Here is a 20414-nt window from a genome sequence, read left to right on the forward strand (position 1 = left end):
TGAAACCATTAGGCTATGTGCCCATGTTGCGTTTAAGCGTTTTTTGCCACGATTTTCCGCTGCGGAAATGCTTAAAAAACGCTTACAAACAGCGTCCCATTACTTTCTAATGCATTCCGCAATTGATGTGCTCATGCTGCTTTTTTCCGCGGCGGAAACGCATCATGGAAAAAATGCTGCATGTTCATTATTTTCGCAGAATCGCGGCTTCCACACCCACAGACATGCATTTGAAAAACGCTAAAAAAATTAAAAAAAAAAAAAAAAAAAAAATCGCATGCAAAACGCAACAATTACGTCTAAATCCACATGCGTTTTTCCAGCCAAGGGTATGCAGAATTGAAGCAGAAAATTCTGCTTCTATTCTGCAACGTGGGCACATAGCCTTAGAATATGGCATATATTTTAACATTACTACAAAAAGCAGACACATTTTACAGACTATACTGAGCATGGAGGTGGTATTAGGATGAGCCATCTTGCCTGAGGCAAACACAGCTCTAACACCTGAATCCAGACAATAGGGCTTCCCCCGGAGAGCATCACCTGGTGTCTGCGGGAGGGATAAGAAGAAATGTGAGCGCCACTCATTGATGAGACGCTGCTGAGTCAGGGCATTGACAGCACTCGTCATATCACTCAATTACATTTTTTCATTATTTTGTTATATTTTCGGTTACAATACTGCATTATTTTAATGCATAAATGGAATTTCTTACTGAAGACAACTTGTCAATAGTAGCCAGCCAAAAAGAGAAATATGGCTCAGTTTATAACACTGGTGTATTCGGCTTAGAGTATACACCAGAAAAAAAAACAATCCAGACATGACATGACATACATAACTATGTGATTTATTATGTATATGCACCACTTTAACTCTCACTGAGAAAAAAACCCTTGTACCAAGGCTCCCAAAGGCGGTGGGCATCGGACACCAAGGCTTCCAAAGTCGGGGGGCATCAGGCACCAAGGCTCCCAAAAGCAGGGGGCATTGCGCACCAAGGCTACCAAAGGCGGGGGCATTAGTCACCTAGTCTCCCAAAGGTGGGGGCATTGCACACCAAGGCTACCAAAAATGGGGGGCATCGGGCACCAAGGCTTCCAAAGGCAGGGGGCATTGGGCACCAAGGTTCCCAAAGGCAGGGGGCATTGCGCACCACGGCTACCAAATCCAGGGGCATCGGTCACCAAGTTTCCCAAAGGCGGGGGCATCGGGCACCAAGGCTCCCAAAGGCGGGGGGCATCGGGCACCAAGGCTCCCAAAGGCGGGGGCATTGCACACCAAGTCTCCCAAAGGTGGGGGCATCGGGCACCAAGGCTCTCAAAGGCTGGGAAATAATGCATTGATGCTCCGAAGGAAAAGTGCAGTTTGCCAAAATGTACACCAACGGCAGGGCAACAATGCCCACAATGATAGTAGTAGTGGGTGACAAACTTGTTACATAACAGCTTACACTTTACACACAGGTTTACAATGTATAAAACACCTTTTCATTTTTCCTCTCTGGAGAATTGCTATCAGTGTGATCAGTATGCCAGCACTATCAAGTACTATGTTCAGACTGTACAAGCCTAGCCTGCCATCTGTAAGTATGAGACCCCCCCCCCCCCCCCCCCCGTTGTATAAAATGTTAAAAGCTTTTCCCCACAATAAAGCTTATTCCATACAACAGTGTCTAATACAAGCAAGCACTGCTTTATGTCGTCTCCCGCCTCTGCACATTGCTGACATTTCTCACTTTACCAGTTCTCTGGTGTTTTTTATTCTGATTGGGAACTGGAGAAATATTAGTAAGTAGAGTAATGGGATGATGGCATGTATTAAATTAGTCACTAGTGGATGTAATGAAGAGCCACTTGTCACATTTTGTAGTCTTATATGTAATGTGGAGCAAAACATCGGGTGGTTTGCAATCACTTAAAGCACATAACTACCGTATGTTTGTTGCCAGATTTTAGGTGATGAGATGGTGCACAACAAATCTGTGCTGGGTCACCAAAAACAAGCTAGAGTGTAATTTTTGCATGGAAATATTAGTACAGATAAATTATCATGATAGATGTATGTAATGTGTTATACGAGTTATGAAGCATACATGTCTGCTCTAAATTTTTAACCCAACATATACTATTTTGTATATCATTGGTGTAGTTGTGCCAGGGGCAGGCAGACAGAAGAGGGCAGTGTATTGGCCCTTTGCAGTCCAATAGGTCAACATAATACACCTCTTCATGTGTCTGTGACAGAAGCTGCTTGCTGCTGGTTAAAGGATTCCGTGCAGCTACATAGTATATCCTCCCTAAAGTTGCACCAACTGAGGCTAAGCTCACATTAGCGTATCTGTAAGCAGCGTATCATCAGTATGCGCAGACGCATGCCAAAAACGAATTTAATCACATGCTTGCTCTGCATTTTTTATCCGCATCAGTTACGTATGATGTAAAAAACGCTGCGTGTGCATGCAATTTTGCCTGCGTTTGCACTGACACACTCATCAGCATGCGTATGACTGCGCATAATTTCCGCAACAAAAAGTGCAACACGTTGCGTTCGATGGGCGCGGTAAAACAATGCATGCAGACACATCCGCATACAAACTAATGCCAACGCATGTGCCTGCGTACACAATGTTAAATGTAGGTATGCAAGACGCATGCTGATCTATGTGGATCTGTACGCTGCGCACAGATACACTAATGTGAACCCGGCCTTACTGTGACACTCTGCTAAAAATCCCATTCATCCATATATGCCTCAATGTTCTCCTGTGATGTACAGTCATCCAATACAATGATGCAGGAAAAACTTGTAGTCCGAAGAGCAAACACAAGAAACACAGTCATATTATATACACTTTCTTGAAGGAGAATATCAAGTAAAGTGCAAAACAAACGTAACAAGAAAAAATTACGGTAATAAGACAGTACAAAATACACAAGTTTTGCAAAAAAGCAGAAAGCAAAAAAAAATTAAAATCAGATTAAGGGAAAGGTGAAGCCCTTGCTTGTCTATTTTACTTACAAAGGCTTCCTTGTATTACAAACTTTGACACCAAGAAAGCGCCACCGAGAATTCCAACCGCAGGAAATTCTAACTCCGGGCAGTGTAATGCCAACCATCTGAGGGGTAATGTAACCCAGAAGAGAGGATAAAGTCCTCAGTGTGCACAGCACAAAGCAGCCTATTCACATTGCGGCTATGTGTACGTAGTGACCTGTACCTCTCCTCTAGGAAACAGGCGGCAGCTCACCAGAGACTTAAACGCCCTCAGAAGTATTTACCCAAGCACAAGCAATCTTCTTCCTACATCGTAAAAGGACAGTCTCAAATACTCAGTATTCACAGAGAAGCACTGTCCTAAGATCAAAAAATACTCTATGCTGGACTAAAGCATAAATATCATTGTCACTGGTGGTTTGCCGAGGTTTGTGCTGGAGCTACCCCCACTCATTTATGCCCTGGCCATAGAACCTCCCTGATTGTCACAGCCAAAACCCTGAATTTAAGGACCTAGAACTGCCTGTCTACCACGAGGTGGTCATCTACACAGATGGTATCTACGGTCCCTCTACTGGCCCACTTTATCTCATGAGTACTTTGTTGACCTCACTCTTGGTCAATGACTTAAAGTCTACGGCCATGAACATCTCTCTCTGTACATGAAGTTCACTTCATCAAAACCAATTTCAACCTCAAATTGGCATCTCACCTTGGGATATGGACAGGGCTGCCATCATGGCATTACTGCCCTTACTGCCGTATGGGACACAGTGAAGGGAACAGCTGGGGCACGGACCCCCCCCCCCCCCATTGTGCTTCTGCTCACCGGGCCCCATGGTATGGACACGTGACTAATATCAACCTATGACTCCCTGATAAAACTTTCGCCCCTTACTATGATGGTGCTGTGGTCTTTTGAAGGATCATTTTGATTTTCTCAGCAAAACAGAAGCAGTCAAAAGCACACACTCAGAACTCAAGCTGTCTGTCCATAGCTCCATATTCAAGTGTTTTGGTAGCAATCTATCCAATTAATCAATATTTCTACCCTGTATCACTTAAAGTGCTAAGACAGCTTAGGGGTACCTCCAAAAATATTATCTAGCCTCTCAAATCATCCAACTAGCCCTATATGACTCACTGATCTCCTCTTCAATCTTAGAAAGGATCATCCCACAAACTGAAAAATCCATTGCTGAATTCACAGCCATACAGCTCAGTACTGATGTATAGCCTTCATGTTCCTGCATATTGTCTTCAATGCCGTCATTGCTTCTGAACATTTGCTAGGCAGAGAAAGAAGAGCCGGAATCGCTCTGCTTCAGTGTACTGCGTATAGGAGACATCATAGCAGCAAGTATTCACCCACTAACTGAAATTTAGAGATACTGCCTCTAGACGGGAAACTTGTAAAAAATCCCAGAAATCAAGTCATATAATGGGAAGGAATAGTGTTATTTCTCATATACACAGTTTATTTTGAAACGTTAACTGAAATAAGAGGTACGTTTTAAAAAAACTGTGTGCAGAGAGCAGGTATCATGAGGTATGTCTAGTGTTTTTGAGCCAAAGAAAATGGGGCTGTCTCCTTTCAGGAAATCCAAATTCCCTAATAGAAGGAAAAAAATGTTTAACTTACTCTCACCAGGACAACCACTGAGTGTTTGCCGTGCAGCCCAGTATCTGATATTGGCTGCAGTGGTGACATCACAGACGCGCTGCAGCCAATCACTGAGCTTAGCGACACTGCTTGTGCACAGTGAACGCCCCCGCGCATACTGGAAGCAGCAGCAGAGACTCAGCGCAGGACAGTGTGTAAAGCACAGTTTGTTTTTTGTTTTTTAATAACAAACTGCACACGGGGACCAATATTTTATGAAAGGAGGACAAACCCTGTAAAGGCATTTTATTGATGAGTGTAGCTACTGTTTGTATATTGTTGGATTATGTCACACTATTTAATCTCAAGAGCTTCTCTATTGATATGCAACATGCCTTTTAGGATGGTGTCAGGACAGCCAAAAGACAGTAACACAAGAATGACTAAGGGAAACTGTCTCCAGGTTTTTGGCTGTTTAAAGGGAATCTATTAGCAGGTTTTTGAACATCATCTGAGAGCAGCATAATGTAGGAAAAGAGACCCTGATTCCAAGGATGTGTCACTTAGACTACTTGGTGCATCCATTCTGACACATTCCAAGCTTTTAGATTTGGAAATGCAGCAGAGCTGAGAAAGCGAACCCCGCCCACACCAGGCTCTGTATGTACAATAGCTATTAACTGATCTGCTTATCACGTGGGGAGGGGGTGTTGTCGGACTAGTGTAGTCCAGGGATGCTAATCACAAGTGATAAAACCTTCACTATAAGTAAACCCCACCACAAAGAGTAATAAATGACATCATTCAACTCGGTATTTTAGCCTCCATCTCTTGCTGACTTCAGATTACACAGCAAAAACCTGATAACAGATTTCCTTTAACTTGGAGAGCAGCATTACCAAAGGAAAGACATCCCGATTCCAGTAGGTTAAATTAAAAAAAAAGATTCCAAACGGACTATCATAGCGGCATCCAATTTTTACAGACACATTTCTATTCTAAGCCTAGGAAACTGTATATGTACACTTTTGATTGTACTGTAGTTGTATGAAAACTGATTACACAGAAGACTGAGTTTTTTGGATAAAACTAGGACTATTTCTCTTACGCTCATCTACAGATGATATTATTAAGTTTGAAATGGGCATGTGGTAGGCACGCACCAGCAGAAACCTCTGGGGGTATCTTGTCTGCCCTGAAAATAACACTTCAAATCCTTATCTACTGCGCAAGTTCCGCCTGCGCCTAGGACTATTGGTTGGCTTCAGTAAAATGGCGCCGTAGCATTGAGCAATCTACACATGCTCAGCCGCCATTTTCCTGAAGACTTCCAAGAGCTGAATCTGCGCAAGCACCACCCGCCGCTAGGAGAGCACCGATGCAAAATTTTAAATAAAGAAGAGAAACTCAGACACAGCGGAGGGGGACAGAACAAAGCTGAAGACCCTAACTACAGACCTGCCCCAATACATGGAGGTATGAATACAAAGAAACTTCAAAGATTAAAGAAAATCTACAAAACTGATTTATTCACCTAAGGTATCATTTTATTCAGTATGACAGCGCCAATCACTTTACTTCGTAACATGCTGCTGACAGGTTCTCTTTACCTATACAGGCCCAACCACATTTTCTGCATAATCCTTATTCTGGAATTACCTTTGTCTCACTTATTGCTTGCTGTACACAAAATGGGAATGCTGCAGCTGATCAAAAATGGCTGACTGTAGTTTTAATTTTTATTACATAAATCATTATTACTGAAAATAAGAATCTTTGTAATATATCTTAGAAAAACCTGCTTCTTTTTCCAATAGAGCTGATTGTTCATTATCAAAATTCTCAATCCTGAGGGAAAATGTGCATTGCGTGAAGACTTTCCCATTTTAATAATGAAGGATCAATTCTGGTGGAAAAAAGCAGATTTCTCTGATAAGCTAAATTACAAAGTTGCTTATTTTCATGTGTACTGTTGATGTATGACATAAAAATTAAAACGATGGTTACTCGTCTCTAAGTGTCACTTCCTTCCAGATTTTGAAGCCAGGAAGAGCAATGGAAAATGCAGCATTAATCCAGTAGAGAAGTATTGATTTTTTTGTACATATTCACACCTTGTATTTCACAGACCACTGATTTGCAAAAATAAATGAACATGCAAAATGTACTATACTCTATAATTTGTCCATGTGCTTTAGAGTTTTTTTGCTTTTTTTTTCAAGTACACATACGGTACATTAAACTCGGATATGTGAACAAGACCTAAAACTGTAGTTGATAGACTATGACTTATCTTGTGTGCATGCTTGCTTGAATAAATATATTTGGAGATTATACACTCTTATGGGAAGGGCTGTCTCTCCTTTTGTGCAACGTCTTAACGTTAGTCAATATTTGCTTTATAATGTTTGTTACTTCATGAGTTTATCACTTCCGTGACTGCAAAGCACTGAAGAGTATAAAAAAAATTTCTATACAATAATTGCTAATTTCAGAATTAAAATTAAATGCCAGTTTTTACTATTATCTTACATTTCACAGAAAGACACATGATCTGAAAACTAACAATTATAAGAAAAACGGTGCCAGAAGAGGACAGCAGAGTAGGGAGAGGTGAGCATCGGCTAGTCTGAGCGAAGAGCTGTAATAGAGGTCTAACATTTTTTGTGCTCAAGTGTAGGGACTGCATGTTTTAAAGGGCACCTGTCACCCCGAAAATCGCGGGTGAGGTAAGCCCACCGGCATCAGGGGCTTATCTACAGCATTCTGTAATGCTGTAGATAAGCCCCCGATGTTACCTGAAAAAGGAGAAAAAGACGTTATATTATACTCACCCAGGGGCGGTCCCGCTGCTGGTCAGGTCGGATGGGCGTCTCTGGTCCGCTGCGGCACCTCCCATCTTCTTTCCATGACGTCCTCTTCTGATCTTCAGCCACGGCTCCGGTGCAGGCGTACTTTGCTCTGCCCTGTTGAGGGCAGACAAAGTACTGCAGTGCGCAGGCGCCGGGCCTCTGGCCTTTCCGGCGCCTGCGCACTGCAGTACTATCCTCTGCCCTCAACAGGGCAGAGCAAAGTACACCTGCACCGGAGCCGTGGCTGGAGATCAGAAGAGGACGTCATGGAAAGAAGATAGGAGGCGCCGCAGCGGACCAGAGACACCCATCCGACCTGACCAGCAGCGGGACCGCCCCTGGGTGAGTATAACATAACGTCTTTTTCTCCTTTTTCAGGTAACATCGGGGGCTTATCTACAGCATTACAGAATGCTGTAGATAAGCCCCTGATGCCGGTGGGCTTACCTCACCCCCGATTTTCGGGGTGACAGGTTCCCTTTAAGGAGTCTGTATTCATTTAATTGTTCTGGACCCTATTTACTTAGAGAGTCCGTGTTAGTTTAGGGGTTTCATCTGGGTTCTGTATGAATTTTGGGCATGATGGTGGAGGTCTTTTACATTTGTCATTAAGGTAAAACCCGTAAGGTACAGCATCATGTTAGCAGATGGATCATACAAATCTAATCCACATGTTCTGTGCAAAAGGATAAAAAAAAAAAAAAAAAAAAAGCTGCTACTTGTTCAATCCATAACCTGCTCATTCTTGGATACATTGTTTTTACTGTACAGTTCACCACTTTAAGGTTTCTTTTACACTTACCGTGTTGTTGCGGGCCATTTTTGCGGCCCCAATAGATTTCCATGGGGCCGCAAAAATTCATTGGAGCGCCGTTCGCCGTAAAGGCTGTATTTATGGCCGTGAAAAAATATCGAGCCTGCTCGATATTTTTCGTGGCTTACGGACACGGCCCCCATTGAAATTAATGGGCCCGCAAAAACAACGTAAGCTTGCCCAGTGAGTTGATTTTGCGGTACACCGTGAAGACCGTATTTGCGGAATGCCGTATTATTACTAGGACACTCCCATGTACTTCCTGTTTATCACTTCGAAGGCCTGCAGAGACACGAGATGGACCTATTCCAAACCAGAAAAACAGGGATCCGAGATGATTTTTGCAGCCCGTTTTTGCGGCAGACTGAAAGTTACGGCAATACGGCCCGCAAAAACGGGCCGCAAAAAATATGGCAAGTGTAAAAGAAGCATACGGGAGGTGAAATCTGCACTCAACTTACAGTAAAATCTACCACAAATCTGTCCTGTCTGGATTCAGCCTTAGGCCTAATTCACAAGACCATGTTTTACGGTCCTGTATACAGCTGTTATGGCCAGTCAAATAACCTTTAGTTGGTACGGGGCATTGCAAAATAAAAAATCCAGATGTGTCAATTGAGCCTTACTTCCACTGCACAGAGACAGAACTTTCCATTTCAAACATTGGCATGTAAAAGTTTGAGCACCCATGGTCAAAATTACTGTTATTGTGAACAGTTAAGCAACTTGAATATATATTTTCATCTTTTACTTTTTAAAAATTATAAAAAAGAATGGTCTGATGCAAAAGTTTTGGAACCCTGCATGGTTAGTACCTAACCTAATTGTATCCCAAATATATGGCTATGAAGAACAATATATAGATACACCAAAAAAAGACTACCTTCACATAAGGGCCAGTACTAAAAGATAACTTTTATTAATAAACAATAATGTTAAAAATCACATTGGTGAGAAAAACACCTACAACACAGGACAAAAGGTGGGTAGTCCAGGAAGGCTCCACAACATATTACACAAAGTCCAGACATGTGTTCATGTGCAAGTACTCATGTACCCATAAATAGCAACGTGCATAATTATATAGTGATAAACATTAAGTACATCATAGAAGGTATAGTTACCAAATAGGAGCGCTCCTGGGGACCCACCACACCCGACGCGCGTCTCACTTGAAATGCTTCGTCTGGGGGTCAGCAGCCCCTTTTGAAAGTATCACAGCTTGTAAACGCTTTTTGAAGCCTGCCAAGAGTCTGTCAATTCTTGTTTGAGGGATTTTCAAATCATTCTTCCAGTTCTGTGAGATTCCTGGGTCGTCTTGCATACACTGTTATTTTGAGGTCTAACCACAGATTCTCAATGATGTTCACATCAGGGGACAGTGGGGCCATTGTAAAAGCTTCAGCTTGCGCCTTTTGACTTAGTCTATTATGGATTTTGACGTGTTTAGGATCATTATCCATTTGTAGAAGCCATCCTGTTTTCAACTTTAGCTTTGAATCAAGAATTTGTTGAAATTTCATTGAATCTATTCTTCCCTCTACCTATGAAAAGTTCCCAATGCCATTGGCTGCATCGCAACCCCAAAGCATGATTGATCCACCCCATGCTTACTGGTAGACGGAGATCTTCTTTTCCTGAAATTCTGTGGCCTTTTTTCTCCACACATACCTTTGATCACTGTGGCGAAACAGTTCTACTTTAACCTCCACAGGACTTGTTTCCAAAATGCATCAGGCTTGTTTGAATGTTCTTTTGCATATTTTTCTGATGCTGATTTTTCTGATGTTGCAGGAGAGGTTTTCTTCTGATGACTCTTCCATGAAGGCCATATTTGTGCAGGTGTCTGCCTAATCTTTCTGAAGGTCTTTTACAGTCAAACAGGGGTTCTGATTTGCAATCCTACGATTAGCTTTGCTTGGTCTTCTAGACCTTATACTGACCTCCACTGTTCTTAACTGCCATTTCTTAATTACATTTCGAACTGGGGAAAGGGCAACTTGAAAATGCTTTTCCTGTCTTCTTATAACATTCTCCTGCTTTGTGGGCCTTCACCATTTTCATTTTCAGAGTGCTAGTCAGCTGCTTAGAAGAACCCATGGCTGCTGTTTTTTGGCACAAGGTTAGAGGAGGCTGGGTTTTTATAAGGTTATGTGCACATGTTCAGGATTTCTTGCAGAAATTTCCTGAGCAAAACAGGAAATTTTCTGCAAGAAATCCGCATGCGTTTTTTGCGCGTTTTTTTTTTTTGCGGATTTCCCAATGCAATGATATAGTGGGAAATGCGCAAAATTAAGGAACATGCTGCGTTTTTCACACAATGCTTTTTTTTGCGAAAAAAACGCATAATGTGCACAAAAATTGCGGAATTCATTCTAAATGATGGGATGCATAATGTATGCTGCTTTTTTGCGGTTTTATAGCGGTTATATTTACATACACACACACACACACTAGATGGTGGCCCGATTCTAACGCATCGGGTATTCTAGAATATGCATGTCTACGTAGTGTATTGCCCAGCGACGTAGTATATTGCCCAGCCACGTAGTATATTGCCCAGCGACGTAGTATATTGCCCAGCGACGTAGTATATTGCCCAGTGACGTAGTATACAGCACAGAGCCACGTAGTATATTGGCCAGTTACGTAGTATATTGCCCAGCCACGTAGTATATTGCCCAGCCACGTAGTATATTGCCCAGCCACGTAGTATATTGCCCAGCCACGTAGTATATTGCCCAGCCACGTAGTATATTGCCCAGCCACGTAGTATATTGCCCAGTCACGTAGTATATTGCCCAGCCACGTAGTATATTGCTCAGCCACGTAGTATATTGCCCAGCCACGTAGTATGTAGTATATTGCCCAGCCACGTAGTATGTAGTATATTGCCCAGCCACGTAGTATATTGCCCAGCCACGTAGTATGTAGTATATTGCCCAGCCACGTAGTATATTGCCCAGTGACGTAGTATACAGCACAGAGCCACGTAGTATATTGGCCAGTTACGTAGTATATTGCCCAGCCACGTAGTATATTGCCCAGCCACGTAGTATATTGCCCAGCCACGTAGTATATTGCCCAGCCACGTAGTATATTGCCCAGCCACGTAGTATATTGCCCAGCCACGTAGTATATTGCCCAGCCACGTGGTATATTGCCCAGCCACGTAGTATATTGCCCAGCCACGTAGTATATTGCCCAGTCACATAGTATATTGCCCAGCCACGTAGTATATTGCTCAGCCACGTAGTATATTGCCCAGCCACGTAGTATATTGCCCAGCCACGTAGTATGTAGTATATTGCCCAGCCACGTAGTATATTGCCCAGCCACGTAGTATGTAGTATATTGGTCAGCCACGTAGTATATTGCCCAGTAATGTAGTATATTGGCCAGTGACATAAAATTAAAAAAAAAAAAAACATATACTCACCTTAGTCCTGGCTCCTGTGTACGCGTCAGCTTCCGGTCCCAGGGTTGGTATGACTATGAGCGCAGGACCTGTGATGACGTCGTGGTCACATGACAGTGACGTCATGGCAGGTCTTTCTCGCGCAGGCCCTGTGATGACGTCGCGGTCACATGACCGTGACGTCATGGCAGGTCCTTGTCCCATAGCATCGGAAGCTGCTGGCGGACAGGACGCGCCGGCGGACAGGACGCGACGTCGGAGGGTGAGAATAAGGTTTTATTATTATTATTATTATTAGTAACATTAGATTGTTTTACTATTGATGCTGCATACGCAGCATCAATAGTAAAAACTTGGTCACACAGTGTTAATAGCTGCGTAACTGGAGTGCGTTACACCGTGCTCCGGTAACGCTGGCATTAACCCTGTGTGAGGGCTGACTGGATGACTGGAGGGGAGCATGGAGCGAGCACTGACTGCGGGGAGGAAAGAGCGGCCATATTGCCGCCGGACTGTGCCGGTCGCTGATTGGTCGTGGCTGTTTTGCCGCGACCAATCAGCGACGTGGATTGCCATGACAGACAGAGGCCGCGACCAATGAATATCAGACAGACGGAAGTGACCCTTAGACAATTATATACATACACGGTGTATGTATGTATGTATGTATGTATGTATGTATGTATGTATGTATGTATGTGTATATATATATATATATATATATATATATATAGTTTCTTTTTTTTGCCTAAAATACAAAGGAAATGAGTCTAACTTCAGGCCTTTTAGAGATCATTTCATTTTCAACTTGTTTAACTGTTCACAATAACAGTAATTTTGACCAGGGGTGCCTGAACTTTTACATGCTACTGTATATACCCAAATGAATATTTTTTTCTACATGACGCAGACTAGAGCAGCGGGATCATTACATTACAGCAAAACAGCGACGGCCCTGAATGTAAATACATGAGGGGTTGCCATAGATTTAAAGCTACATAACGTGATTTCACAATAAATGTAGCAAGCTTAATGATTAAAAATGCTAAGAAACATTATAATATTTCACTATCTCATCAAGTCAGTGCTTCTTGGAAGACGGAGAAAAAAAAAGTTCAGTATTAGACAATCACTGGGATACGATGACTGATTTATGATCTGTGCGATACAAACCCATGCAAACCTGCACAATAGCTACAAGTTGGAACAGTTTGTTTCCTCTGGAAGTGAAAGGTTTGGAGGACACACCAAACACACATTATTGGATGGAAGATAAATGAAAAATTGTCAAGTGCAATACGCCCTGACAAAGGGATACAGAGGATGAATGGAGTCAAAACTTCTCAAATGTGAATCCATACTGGACTCTTTACAAATGCTGAGAAACTTATCACATAGCAGGAAGCAGCGAACATAATCCAATAATTGCTATGTGCCAGTTCTAAACCTGTCGACACGAGGATGAAGGACATAAAACAATATTGAAATTCATGGAAATAGATGCCGAGCGATTTTCAGGGAAAAGAGGACACGTCACTGACAAATCTGTTATAGAAAATAGTATTTCCAAATGAAATAGTAATTCTGGGGAATATTATCTTGGAACTCTGTTGTGGTGTTCCTCTGTTATTTCTTCTAGTAAACTGATGAATAAATTGACAACTGGGCGATACCATCTCCCTTATCAAAGGGGTGTGTGTATACACAGTCTGATACTAGCAGCACCAATTGGATCAGATTGTGAAGGCACACCTTCAACATAATGAAGTAGCATCAAGTGGGCAATTTAGTAAAATTTCCAGGGGGAATAACAGAGGAATAGTACAATGCAGAGCTATAATGTTCCAGAACTGTTATTTTATGGGGGACGCAATTATTTCTTTACATGGTCATGTCAGGCAAGAACACCTAATCATTTTTGATGTTGCAGATTTTCTGCACCTACTAGGTAAATTAAGGTCAGTTTAAGCAGAGTGAAAAAAAAGCACAGTGGGCATGACATTTCTATAAATCCCATCCACTTTTCTGGAACTGTAAGGCTATGTTCACACGTTGCATTTCTTTCTGCAGGCAAAACCTGCTCTCTTGGCAGTAAAGAAGCTGCTTACAAAAAGCAGGTTTTGCTGCATTTTTGCTATCTCTTGTGCATGCTGATATAAAGTTTAGTGCCCCCCCAAAAAATCATGATGCAACCAGTGCTGAGGACTTAGTGTCCATTTTGGTGGAGTCAGAGTTGGTATAAAATGGAATGACTCCAACTCCTAAAATATATACCGTAATACATTGGGTACAGTAGTTCAGTGCAGGATGGGCTGTAACTGTTTTCAGAATAATTTGGGAAAGTTAAAAAATATCCTATAAATGTCTGTTCTGCTCCTGATCGAAGGATCCGGGCTTTTAGTTGAGGTGAATCTGTGCTGCACTTTATCTACATGCTCCCCGGGGATTCCGTGTCTGGACACAAGCACAGCACCTATCAGCGTTAATAAGTCCAGTCTGTGTGCCTAAACCTATCTGCGCAAATACCAGACGCAGACCATGCTGTGCCTTATATGACACTACAGTCATTCACTTTTTCATCATAGTACGTAACTGATGAAGGTCCAGATATAGGACCGAAACGTTTTTTGGCTACTACCATTAAAATCTCACGAGCATTAAGTTGAGTGCCAGGTTCTTTCTTTTAGTATCACATGGTGTGGGAACCTACCTGGGCACCACTAGTAGTAGTGCACACGGCTTTATCTTTGAAATTACGGACTGTGGACACACACCCTTAAAGTTTTGCACCAAAAGACACAGGTATCAGGTTTTGATGCATTTTTGCACATACTCATTGCTTTTTATGGGTGAAAAAAATGCTGAAAAAAAAAAAAAAAAAAGGAAAAAGTTACATGCTGCAGTTTGCAAAAGCGCAGCAGTTTTCCAAATCAGTCCAGGAAAAAAAAACAATGTGTGCATTAGATTTTTGAACTCTCATAGCTTTTGCTGGTACTGTAAAACCTAGCTTCAAATTTGCATAAGAAAAAACACAGAGCAAAAACGTAACTTGTGAACATAGCCATTGACTGCATTTTTTGCAGCGTCAAAATCCCACCAAAAACTCATTGTTGGAACTTAGCTTCATACTTCTTAAAAGGAACCTGTTCCAATTATTTTCTTTACCAACGATAAAGCATGTTTCACACCATTTTTTTGGACTTCACATATCCATTTATCTTAGGAAGGAAAATATTTATATGAATTTATTTGAATTTCCATAGAATATAATTTGAAAAACATGTCAAAGTGGTATCCGTTCGGATATTTTCTTCTTTCTTTTTTCTTTACACGAAACAAAAAACAGTCTGGTGACCTTTTTATATCCTTTAAGAAAAAACGGATGGTCAACAGATCAGTTTTTCTGACAATGCAGTCTATCAAAAACAGATGCACGTGTTTTGTCACATGTTTGCCTGTTATTTTGTTTTTCTTTTAGTTTTCCCCAAAACAAGTCACATGATCTGTTCACACTCACCTTGTCATATATTCATAACGAAAGAAAAAAAACACAAATGCAAAGAATGTGTTAAACAAAACTCGATATACTGGCTTTAACCCCTTCCCGACCTTTGACGCATACGCTGCGTCATGAAAGTCGGTGCCATTCCGACCCATGACGCAGCATATGCGTCATGGAAAGATCGCGTCCCTGCAGATCGGGTGAAAGGGTTAACTCCCATTTCACCCGATCTGCAGGGACAGGGGGAGTGGTAGTTTAGCCCAGGGGGGGTGGCTTCACCCCCTCGTGGCTACGATCGCTCTGATTGGCAGTTTCACTATCAACAGCCAATCAGAGCGATTTGTAATATTTCACCTAAAAAAAATGGTGAAATATTACAATCCAGCCATGGCCGATGCTGCAATATCATCGGCCATGGCTGGACACACTAATGTGCACCCACCCCACTCCTCCGATCGCCCCCCCAGCCCCCCGATCTGTGGTCTGCTCCCCTCGGTCCTGTGCTCCGCTCCCCCGTCCTCCTGCCCGCTCCCCCCGTGCTCCAATCACACCCCCCGTGCTCCAATCAAACCCCCCCCCGTGCTCCGATCCACCCGCCCGCACAGCGATCCCCCACTCCGTGCTCCAATCCACCCCCCCGTGTTCCAATCCACCCCCCCCGTGCTCCGACACCCCCCCCCCCCCTTTATACTTACCTGGCCTCCCGGGGACCGTCCGTCTTCATTCCTGGGCGCCGCCATCTTCCAAAATGGCGGGCGCATGTGCAGTGCGCCCGCCGAATCTGCCGGCCGGCAGATTCGTTCCAGAGTGAATTTTGATCACTGAGATAGGTTATACCTCAGTGATCAAAATAAAAAAAAAAGTAAATGACCCCCCCCCCCCTTTGTCACCCCCATAGGTAGGGACAATAAAAAAAATATATATATTTTTTTTTTCCACTAAGGTTGGGGTAAGAACTAGGGTTAGGGGTAGGGTTAGGGGTAGGGTTAGGGTTTCGGTATGTGCACACGTATTCTGGTCCTCTGCGGATTTTTCCGCTGCGGATTTGATAAATCCGCAGTGCTAAACCGCTGCGGATTTATGGCGGATTTACCATGTTTTTTCTGCGCATTTCAATGCGGTTTTACAACAGCGATTTTCTATTTGAGCAGTTGTAAAACCGCTGCGGAATCCGCAGAAAGAAGTGACATGCTGCGGAATGTAAACCGCTGCGTTTCCGTGCAGTTTTTCTGCAGCATGTGTACAGCGATTTTTGTTTTCCATAGGTTTACATTGAACTGTAAACTCATGGGAAACTGCTGCGGATCCGCAGCGTTTTCCGCAGCGTGTGCACATACCTTTAGAATTAGGCTATGTGCACACGGTGCGGATTGGCCGCTGCGGATCCGCAGCAGAGTTCCATCAGGTTTACAGTACCATGTAAACATATGGAAAGCCAAATCCGCTGTGCCCATGGTGCGGAAAATACCGCGCGGGAACGCTGCGTTGTATTTTCCGCAGCATGTCAATTTTGTGCGGATTCCGCAGCGTTTTACACCTGTTCCTCAATAGGAATCCGCAGGTGAAATCCGGACAAAAAACACTGGAAATCCGCAGGTAAAACGCAGTGCCTTTTACCCGCGGATTTTTCAAAAATGGTGCTGAAAAATCTCATACGAATCCGCAACGTTGGCACATAGCCTTAGGGTTAGGGTTGGGTTGGAATTAGGGTTGTGGTTAGGGTTAGGGGTGTGTTGTGGTTAGGGGTGTGTTGGGGTTAGGGTTGTGATTAGGGTTACGGCTACACTTGGGATAAGGGTTAGGGGTGTGTTGGAGTTAGAATTGAGGGGTTTCCACTGTTTAGGCACTTCAGGGGGTCTCCAAACGCAACATGGCGCCACCATTGATTCCAGCCAATCTTGTATTCAAAAAGTCAAATGGTGCTCCCTCACTTCCGAGCCCCGACGTGCACCCAAACAGTGGTTTACCCCCACATATGGGGTACCAGCATACTCAGGACAAACTGCGCAACAATTACTGGGGTCCAATTTCTCCTGTTACCCTTGTGAAAATAAAGAAATGCTTGCTAAAACATCATTTTTGAGGAAAGAAAAATGATTTTTTATTTTCACGGCTCTGCGTTGTAAACGTCTGTGAAGCACTTGGGGGTTCAAAGTGCTCACCACATATCTAGATAAGTTCCTTGGGGGGTCTAGTTTCTAAAATGGGGTCACTTGTGGGGGGTTTCTACTGTTTAGGCACACCAGGGGCTCTGCAAACGCAATGTGACGCCCGCAGACCATTCCATCAAAGTCTGCATTTCAAAAGTCACTACTTCACTTCCGAGCCCCGGCATGTGCCCAAACAGTGGTTTACCCCCACATATGGGGTATCAGCGTACTCAGGAGAAACTGGACAACATCTTTTGGGGTCAAATTTCTCCTGTGACCCTTTGTAAAATAAAAAATTGCAGGCTAAAAGATCATTTTTGAGGAAAGAAAAATTATTTTTTATTTTCATGGCTCTGCGTTATAAACTTCTGTGAAGCATCTGGGGGTTTAAAGTGCTCACTAGGCATCTAAATAAGTTCCTTGGGGGGTCTAGTTTCCAAAATGGGGTCACTTGTGGGGGAGCGCCAATGTTTAGGCACACAGGAGCTCTCCAAACGCGACATGGTGTCCGCTAACGATGGAAATAATTTTTCATTCAAAAAGTCAAATGGCGCTCCTTCCCTTCCGAGCCTTACCATGTGCCCAAACAGTGGTTTACCCACACATATGAGGTATCGGCGTACTCAGGAGAAATTGCCCAACACATTTTAGGATCCATTTTATCCTGTTGCCCATGTGAAAATGAAAAAATTGGGGCGAAAAGAATTTTTTTGTGAAAAAAAAGTACTTTTTTATTTTTACGGATCAATTTGTGAAGCACCTGGGGGTTCAAAGTGCTCACTATGCATCTAGATAAGTTCCTTGGGGCGTCTAGTTTCCAAAATGGGGTCACTTGTGGGGGAGCTCCAATTTTTAGGCACACGGGGGCTCTCCAAACGTGACATGGTGCCCGCTAAAGAGTGGAGCCAATTTTTGATTCAAAAAGTCAAATGGCGCTCCTTCCCTTTCAAGCCCTGCGGTGCGCCCAAACAGTGGTTTACCCCCACATATGAGGTATCAGCGTACTCAGGACAAATTGGACAACAACTTTCGTGGTTCAGTTTCTCCTTTTACCATTGGGAAAATAAAAAAATTGTTGCTAAAAGATAATTTTTGTGACTAAAAAGTTAAATGTTCATTTTTTCCTTCCATGTTGCTTCTGCTGCTGTGAAGCACCTGAAGGGTTAATAAACTTCTTGAATGTGGTTTTGAGTACCTTGAGGGGTGCAGTTTTTAGAATGGTGTCACTTTTGGGTATTTTCAGCCATATAGACCCCTCAAACTGACTTCAAATGTGAGGTGGTCCCTAAAAAAAATGGTTTTGTAAATTTCGTTGTAAAAATGACAAATCGCTCGTCAAATCTTAACCCTTATAACTTCCTAACAAAAAAAAATTTTGTTTCCAAAATTGTGCTGATGTAAAGTAAACATGTGTGAAATGTTATTTATTAACTATTTTGTGTCACATATCTCTCTGGTTTAACAGAATAAAAATTCAAAATGTGAAAAATTGCGAAATGTTCAAAATTTTCGCCAAATTTCCGTTTTTATCACAAATAAACGCAGAATTTATTGACCTAATTTTACCACTAACATGAAGCCCAATATGTCACGAAAAAACAATCTCAGAACCGCTAGGATCCGTTGAAGCGTTCCTGAGTTATTACCTCATAAAGGGACACTGGTCAGAATTGCAAAAAACGGCAAGGTCTTTAAGGTCAAAATAGGCTGGGTCATGAAGGGGTTAAACATGGATCCATTTGCATCAGTTTTACAGCGGATCAGTTTCTTTTGTTTACACTATAAAAATATAAGATTGTTAAAAAATTATTAAGTGGTGTGAAATGAGAAGCATCTTTGCACTTATGCATATAAGGGTGTCACACAGCTCACCTCTAAAAACATAGGCTTTTCAAAAACATAGTAACATAGTAACATAGTTAGTAAGGCCGAAAAAAGACATTTGTCCATCCAGTTCAGCCTATATTCCATCATAATAAATACCCAGATCTACGTCCTTCTACAGAACCTAATAATTGTATGATACAATATTGTTCTGCTCCAGGAAGACATCCAGGCCTCTCTTGAACCCCTCGACTGAGTTCGCCATCACCACCTCCTCAGGCAAGCAATTCCAGATTCTCACTGCCCTAACAGTAAAGAATCCTCTTCTATGTTGGTGGAAAAACCTTCTCTCCTCCAGACGCAAAGAATGCCCCCTTGTGCCCGTCACCTTCCTTGGTATAAACAGATCCTCAGATCCCTTCTAATAGAAGATCCCTTCTAATTGACGTCATCTTGCTCACTGTATTCATGAGAATACAAAACATTTGTAGACTTGTGGCTGCTCTACGTGCGTCTTAGAGAGGTGTAATTACATACATTCATTGAACAGATATGGATCTGGCACTGTATGAACACTGTAATTTTGGCCTGCACTTAGAAAGCATAAAAAATAATTGCAGTTGCCCTGCAGTAGTCCCAAAAATGTTACAGGAACTTGCACACAACCCAAAGCTGCCATGTAGGTTGGGCCTTAGGTTCTCTTCGTGTCATGTTTTTGTCTGTTCATGTAAACTGCATTGTGCCCATAGCTTCTGATATTCAACGCTACGCTGAAACAGTGAAAAAGTTACATAAGGGACAAATCTTAAGTGGTTTCTACCATACTCTATATACTTTGAACTACTGCAAAGCCTGTAATAAGTGTGTTAGGCTTAACCACTGACCAAAGTGGATTAATATAATAAAATAAAGCTTGTAATAAATTCCTAAAATATGATAATACAATTAAACCGTGCTATGCGCTGGTCTAGCTGTCAAAACTGATTTAAGGATAAATATAGCACATGTCCTAAAATTCACAAAAAATGTTGCCAGAAAAAAAATAGAGACAGACTCATGTCCATCATTTCATTATATTAGGGGTATATGCAAGAGGATAGCTAGCTATAGTAATGTTCTTAATTAACACCAGCTACCTAATATAATATCAAATGCCTACTCTAATAACAATTGTTGCTAGGATTTTCTTTTTGCTGTAATTAACAGCTCTCATTTACAACATTAACTAGGAGTCCTCTAGTGTTCAAATC

The 20414-nt window shown here is 42.4% G+C and overlaps 1 protein-coding gene across 3 annotated transcripts in view; it reads right to left on the reverse strand.

Annotated features, from left to right (window-relative positions):
- Positions 1-20414, reverse strand: part of LOC138662083 (ligand of Numb protein X 2-like) — a 118214-nt gene that overhangs the window by 69647 nt on the left and 28153 nt on the right. The window contains exon 1 of one of the 3 annotated variants that reach the window (XM_069747222.1): positions 3026-3232. The exons of the other annotated variants lie outside the window; for them this stretch is intronic. The gene's annotated coding sequence lies outside the window, so the exon portion shown is untranslated. Of the gene's footprint in view, positions 1-3025; positions 3233-20414 lie in introns of those variants that run through there. 3 annotated transcript variants of the gene reach the window in all.

This window comes from Ranitomeya imitator, chromosome 2 (assembly GCF_032444005.1).
Source record: "Ranitomeya imitator isolate aRanImi1 chromosome 2, aRanImi1.pri, whole genome shotgun sequence".
In the NCBI taxonomy this organism is placed as follows: domain Eukaryota; kingdom Metazoa; phylum Chordata; class Amphibia; order Anura; family Dendrobatidae; genus Ranitomeya; species Ranitomeya imitator.